The 7,595-nt window shown below is 46.5% G+C and overlaps 1 non-coding gene across 1 annotated transcript; it reads left to right on the top strand.

Annotated features, from left to right (window-relative positions):
• Positions 1–784: 784 nt before the first annotated feature.
• Positions 785–856, top strand: trnad-guc (transfer RNA aspartic acid (anticodon GUC)). Its single transcript has one exon. It is a non-coding gene; the product is annotated as a tRNA-Asp (tRNA).
• The last annotated feature ends 6,739 nt before the right edge of the window (positions 857–7,595 follow it).

Genomic DNA, 7,595 nt, shown 5'->3' with positions numbered 1-7,595 from the left:
TCGTCCGAACGAACATATGTCAGAATGAAAAAACATTTAAATTATTTTTGTGATGCATCAGTATCAATAGCTACAACGTCATAACAGATATAGATATAATGCGGTTCATACTTTTGAAGTTGATGCGTATCTCCCGAAAAAAATCAACTCCAGAAGAGTCCGCGTCTGTAAATGCCTGAACTTCGGAATCGATCCTACCTTTGTTAGGCGCGGCATCTGTGTCTTGCAGCTGTTCCCTTGGATAAAGATGTTAATTGTCATGCTTACAGCATCTCGATCTCCGGCGTTTGTGAAGTTGGGATTGATGCTGTCCTGTGTTTTTTTTTTCCTTCCACACTTAAGCTCTGCTTGTTACTGCCCCATAGCGGAGCGCAAGTGAAACGGACTACCGGAGATTTGCACTGTTTTTCTGTTAGTGTGTATAATCAAAATATGACTCAGTTTGGCCAGTTAGAAAAATATGATAATAGAAAAGTATTCTTTTCCTCTCACTTTTTTTTCTTGATTTAATTACCGACTTCACGTACTTACACTGTGTCCCGTTGCACGATGTAATATTGCGAAACTATGATTTTGTGGCAGTGTTTTGTAAAGGAATTTTCCGTTTAATCATCGTCTTAGTATAAAGCTATATGGTTGTTCTGGTATCAGTGGACGTACATTATGTATTTTTTCTTCTCTTGAGCACCATGGTCATGACATGAAGCTCAGTCATTGATTACTCGCAAATGTTAGTAGTCATCCGCTGTTTATCTTGAAGATGTAAAAGTAGTGCGCGTACATCTCCTCGTTAGTATAGTGGTGAGTATCCCCGCCTGTCACGCGGGAGACCGGGGTTCGATTCCCCGACGGGGAGAGTCTGCATCTTTTTGCCTCGGTCTCAAAAGGCACCAAGCTAGAACCGGCCCCGTGTTAGTGGAAACGGGGCTTGTGACTTGTACTCATGCATAATATTCTGCGGGTCGCTCAGCAGCGCAGCATATGAAACTAGACTCGGATTGTAAGTGTGTGGTTTTGATAATTGATGTATGGATGGATGGATCCTTAATAAGAGATATAAACAATAAGGTCCAGTCGCCAACTAATCATGTAAAATACGTCATAAACTCATGGTTGTTAAACCCAGAATAAAAATGAAGACGTATAACTAGGAAAGTCAACTTGCACATTTCAATTTTGGTTCGATATAATCACGTTGTCCTTAACCCTCCAGTGCAGGAGGGGACGGTAATGCGCATCGAATGTTTCCGAACCTGTGTGTGATACAACCGAGGAAGAGCCGATGACTTCGGGGGAGGAGGGGCAGGCGACTCGGAAGAAAAAGCAGCAGAACCCAATGCAGCCTGTAGCCCATTCAAAGGCCTACTGTTGGACCTCTGCTTATTTTGCAATACGTCTTTAGTACGGACTGAAAAATGTCCGATTTCGATGAGTTTGAGAAGCAGTTAAGCGAAAATCGGCAAGGTAAGTTTGGCTTTGAAGATCGGTGTATGCTCCCTGTTTTAGGGTAATAAAGTGGCCGGCGTGTCCTAGCGCCGAGGATGGTGCGGAGGGCACTTCTGCTGGTTCCGAAAAGAAAAGCGCGGCTGGGAAATCGGTGCCTTTTATCCGAGCGCTCGCCGATTCTGAAACCTGCCCGATTCTTCTTCTCCCAGCTGCCGCAGGATCCCCGAAAACTGACCGCTTTGGTAAATCAGTGACATTCTTTGCTTGGCATTGTTATAGAGATCGCTAGGCCTGCATCCATCAGTGCCCGGCGTACATAACATGGACATTTCAATGAAACGTTATTGGGGTGCACTCGATGTGAAAGCCTGCGGTTTTATTTATTTAATTATTTACCATTATACACTTGGATCATAAATTGTGACCCGCGTATTTTCATTCGCAGTAACACACTATGCATGGATGTTTGTTGCAAGCGTTATATTTTCAAGATCACGTTTAAAGTTTTATGCAAATAAAAACGACCGCGACCACTTGATTTAAAGTCCGCACTTAATAACAGTGTTAGTTACTTGGTTTTTAAATACTACGACGAGTTTTCTATATAATGATATGATTTTGTCTCTTTCCGATGCACAATAGCCTTTCCCTTGGGTCCGAAATGCTGGCCCTGTCATCCGTACAGAATAAGTCTTTCTCACACGATCGCCGTTTCTTCATGATGTATAGACTCTAAAAATCAGCCGCGTTCCCTGGAATCATAACAACTGCTTTTAGGTCGTTATTGCAAAGTCTTGCACCTGTATCTACCTTTACAGCGGATAGCAGTAACTAACAATGATGTACAGTTATATAACAATACACATATAACTTCATTAAAGTGCAGAGAATCCAGTAAACTGAATAAACTTAAGCCATACTAACGCAACTGAAATATACAACATGCGTTACAACGGAGTCGAAAGTAGGATTGATTTATGTACCTATCAAATGGCAATCTTGTCATATCAGCTCCTTATCACTAAATCACTAAAATGTCATTCGAAACGACCTGATTCGGCTAGACGAGCACTAAGTGCCGCCGTGTTTGATAAACTAGCAGTTCCAGTCATTCATATCTGCGCTCTGACTATGCCTGCGATTGCGGTAATTGGTTATTACCGATTTACGTAAGATGCATTGGCCGCTCCGTGTCTGTACTTTTGCAGCGGTGCATTACCGTAACGCTGTTATAACTGATGCATGAAGCTGATTCCTCGAGCAGCACCTGCGTTTAAATGCTTCACTGAAAACTGCACCTTCAGGGATTTATTTAAGCTTCTATATGAAGGACCTGCTGGGATAGAAAGGTGATATTTTATTGCTAGTTTAATAAAGTGCTGTCTGTCAGATTGAAACGATATTAATTACCCATCCATCGTCCAACCAGTTATCTTAGTCAGGCTCCCCTGGAGCCTATTCCAGGCAAATTCCCCATACAGAGAGCAGAGGCAAAATTCAGGCCTCCAGACTCGGAGGCGTGAGGCAACTGTACTCACCACTGTGCTCCTATATCATTAATTAGTCTGGTTATGTTTTTATTGTTTCACAACAGACTGACATTCAAGGGGATGTCCTTGTGCCCTTGAAATTATTAGCCATTGAGAGATGGGTGTGTTTGTTTCAGGAGGGTGTGATTGAATATGTGAATTGAATGGAGGTGCTTCATTCTGGTGAGGAAACTGGGGAGTTAGACCCCGTACCACATCTTGGTCTCCGTAAGTGACTTTTAAGGCATAGCGCTGGGTCAGTCAGCATCCAGCACCCCAGGGAAGTTGGTAATATGATTACTCTGTGACTCATGGGCTTCAAACCCACAACCATCCGGACACACATTCATAATCCCTCTGAGTTACACATCTTGGATTTATCGAAATGGATGGTAGGGGGGCAGTCATGTCGCTCCGCCCACCGTCTCACTGGTACCACGGTGTCGTCCCCCAGAGCGGGAGAAGGAGCGACACAAGAAGCGTAGCCGCAGCCGGTCTCTGAGCCGTGGCGAGAAGCACCGCCGCTGGAGCAAGGACTCCAGGGGGCGGAGTCACGAGAAGCGCAGCAGCAGCCGCGACCGCAAGGGTCGTGACCGACGGAGCAGCTCACGCGAGCACAAGAAGCACAGGTACCCCCCCTCACGGTCCCGGTTACAGGCACTGAAGCTGATATCTAGCATGGTTTGAGGCCTCTTAACAAGTTTCTTTCACAATCAACCAATTGGTTTCTTCGTGGTGGGAAGGGGGACTGTACCCATATTAAATTTTAACTGGCGTATATAAGTAGCCCCCGCCATAGCGATGGGACCTCAAAGCCAGCCTAAAAAGTGGCGCATGGTCACACCCTCATGACCTTAAACTGCCTGCGATCCAAAGTTAAATGTAAACATTCTGCCATCTGTTTGTTTTTGCCAGATTCTGAGTGTTTACACTGTATTGTTTGGGGAAAACAACCTTCTGTTTTGTGTTTGGGCAGCTACTCTCCTCGGAGAAGCCGTAAGAAAAGGACATACAAGTACTGGGATGTTCCCCCTCCGGGATTCGAGCACATCACCCCCATGCAGTACAAGGCAATGCAAGGTTTGGATGCGACGCTTCCATGTGTGCTAGTTCAGTATTGCAAGGTTATGGTATATTGGTTGCAATGAAAGCATTTATTCTGGAGTGCCCTCCTCCCCCCTGCTGGTCAAAGAGGGAATAACACTTGGGATGATTTCAGACAGTGTGAAGAGAGCTTAAACCTAGGGGTTAGAAGCAAATGAAGGCGACGATCCGGATGTTCTGGCCGTCCCTGGTTGGGGTCTTGAAGCCCTTTCTCCTCCCCACAGCTGCAGGGCAGATCCCCACGATAGCTTTACTGGCAACATCCACCACCAGCGGCGTGGCAGTGACGCCCACCCAGGTGCCGATGGTCGGCAGCCAGATGACCCGGCAGGCCAGGCGGCTTTATGTCGGCAACATCCCCTTCGGCCTGACGGAGGTGAGTCCAGGCAAAGTCCCGCGTTGCCTTCTGTCATGCATACTGGTGTCATGTGTAGCTCAGTGAGTTAGGACACTGAGCCGGTCACAAGAAGGTTGTTGGTTCAAATCCCTTGGGCAGCAGAGTGATTTCACCATTGGGCCCCCGAGCGCAGCCCTTAAGCACTATTTGCTCTAGGAACTGTCTGGTCCTGCTTCTTCAATGAAATGTATGTTGCTTTGGATGAAAGTGTCCGCAAAATAAATAGATAAATGTACTAGACTTGTCAGTCATTTTTTTTCTCGTTTGCCTGTTTTGATGTCTTCAGACGTCTGCCTGTCTTCATTCAGTGTGTCTGCCTGTCTTTTTAGGAGGCCATGGCGGATTTCTTCAATACCCAGATGCGATTGGCTGGCTTATGTCAAGGTCCCACCAATCCCGTCCTCGCTGTTCAGATAAACCAGGACAAGAACTTTGCCTTCCTTGAAGTAAGAGTCTTTCCTGCCTAATGGCTGCTGTGTCCAGGCGGAGACCGCAGCCTTCCCTGATTAACGACGTTCTTCGTTCTGCCCTAGTTTCGGTCCGTGGATGAGACCACGCAGGCAATGGCCTTCGACGGCATCATTTTCCAGGGTCAGTCGTTAAAAATCAGGCGGCCCCACGACTATCGCCCCCTGCCTGGCATCTCAGAGCAGCCCGCCTTCCACGTACCAGGTCCGTTTTGCTTGTCGCCGTCATAACCTTAATCTTTATTTACCTTTGAAGAGCCGATCGGCAAGGCCAGTTTTTTGTACTCGTTACGGACTGACTGTCCTTCGCAAGCTGCGGATGTCTTGTCATATAAAGAGGGAGACTTTCACTTTTATTTACTTAATGTTGTAAATATTTAGCAGACAGTTTTATCCAAAGTGAAGAATGTTTTTTTTTTTTTTTTTTTTTTTGAGAAATCAGGGTCAGCCTGTCCCTAGAGCAAACTCGCCGGCCCAGTGGTGTGATCACCAGTGATGTGAACCAGTGATCTTCTGATGATAACGCTGGCATCCTAACCAGCTGAGCCACACACACACACACACAGCTCAGTCACTCACTTCTTACTGTTAACATAGGGGTGTTGTGTGGCTCTGTGATGTTTGCCCATGAAAAGAAGGTTGCTGGTTGGCAGGGTTGGCAGAGTGATTTCACCACTGGGCCCTTGAGCAAGGACCCTAACCCCCAAATTGTTCTAGGGTTGCTGGCTCCTATTCTAGTTAAAAATTCTGGACACACCTACTGAAAATGACTTGTTTTTCAGCAAGATAATGACCCAAAGCCCACCTTGAAGGTTATGCAAGTAGCTTATTACCTTGTGAACTAGGAAAGAGATGGTCCCCACAGCCCCCCAACCTAAACTCTATAGAGCTGGTTTGGGATCAGTTGGATGAGAGTAAGAGTAAGGTAGCCAGCTTGCGCGCAGAACTTGTGGAAACTCGAGGACTGTTGGAGAAACGGTCCAGGTGGGTACATATGTTAGCTGGTTGAGTCCGCAATGCTGTCATCGAAGCCAATGGCTCCTATTTTGAAGAGACAAAAATTTTGTCTTTGCAGTACTTCATATGCATAACTTCCATGCCCAAAGGCCTTTTACTATAAGGTGAATAACAGCTAAAATAGAGACAAATGCATTAAGAGCAGGTGTGTCCATACTTTTGACTGGTGCTGCATGTGTCAGCATCTCCCATGGAGAGCAAGATGGGAGAGACAAAAAACAGTCGTCAAACTGCCCCAGTATTTAGGTATTTTTTTGCTGGAGTTACATTTATCTGATATTATATAGGAGATAACGACGTCATACTGATTTGAAGTTGGCTGATTTCACTCGCGCCGTTTGCTCGTGGTCATTATCCGGCATGTTGACGGTTTGCTGTGATCGGCCGGCTTTGGGCGCCGTGCCGCTCTGTCTGCAGGGGTCGTCTCCACCGTGGTTCCAGACTCGCCACACAAGCTCTTTGTCGGAGGCCTGCCCAACTATCTCAGTGACGATCAGGTACCCCGCCCTCAGTCTCTGTCGCCGGGGAGCCGACCCACAACCCTCCTGTGTTTCTGTCCCACTGCTGCACGTGGAACTCAAGCAGGCATGCACACACACGCACACGCACACGCACGCACGCACGCACGCGCACGCACATACATACATAAAATAAACACTCGTCTCTGTGTAACTGATTAGTAGGAAAAGAAAGCCTGTCAAAGTTACCTCACCGCTTAAAATTCATTACAAGATACTGGGGGGTCAAATGTCAGCATCATGTTTAAAGCTAGCTGCTGAAAATAGCCGCACATTTGAGGTTTTTTTTTTTTTTTTTTAAAGATATTCATGGGATTTATTAAACATTTATTAGACATGTAGGTAATGAGTTGACAGTTACATTACGCTCATTGTTTATCCAGCTGTAAATTATGAAGATATTGAGACCCCGCTAATGTAAAAGGTACGTTTCCCAAAACCTCATGTTATCGACTTGCATAGTTGGAACCATTCAGTTGTTATCTAATGTTGTTAGCAAATAACCTTATTAGCAACAAAGGCTTTGGGAAACGTGCCTTACAGCTGGCGGCTTGCCAAACCAGTCACGTAGCCAGTCCCTGTGCTGCCTGTTGCTGGGTACCCTGGAATATTTGTATATCGGGTTAATTGCTGAGTGTTAGTCGGATGAATCAGCCGCGTCGTTTTGCTGCATGAAAATTTAAAATCGAGTCATCTGCGCGTCACCTAACTGACGAATACCTCCACATTGCCGTACACCTGTGTTTGCCCAATCCCAGTCCTCGGGGAACCGCCGACTGTCCACATTTTCGCTCCCTCCTAGCTCCCAGCCAATCAGGAACACCGAATACCTGGTACAGGTGTGCTGAGAGGAAGCAAAAACGTGGACTGACCGGGGGGGTACCCCCGAGGACTGGGCTGGGAAACACTACCATAGACTGTGCTTGAAATGTGGGGGAGATCGACCAAGTCCCCAAACGCTTCAGTATTCGCAGACGTGCCGTGTCTCACGTCCATGTCCGCACACTGAGAACGATGACTTCACATCCCGTTAACAGCGATGGGGAGCTGCGGAAGAATCGTTCCCTACATTGCTGTGTCGCTCGAAAGGCAGAAAATACTTCGGACCTTTTTCCCG

This window comes from Brienomyrus brachyistius, unplaced genomic scaffold, assembly GCF_023856365.1.
Source record: "Brienomyrus brachyistius isolate T26 unplaced genomic scaffold, BBRACH_0.4 scaffold129, whole genome shotgun sequence".
Lineage (NCBI taxonomy): Eukaryota > Metazoa > Chordata > Actinopteri > Osteoglossiformes > Mormyridae > Brienomyrus > Brienomyrus brachyistius.
Note: the sequence above shows the minus strand (reverse complement) of the source record. Positions and strands in the feature narration are given on the sequence as shown.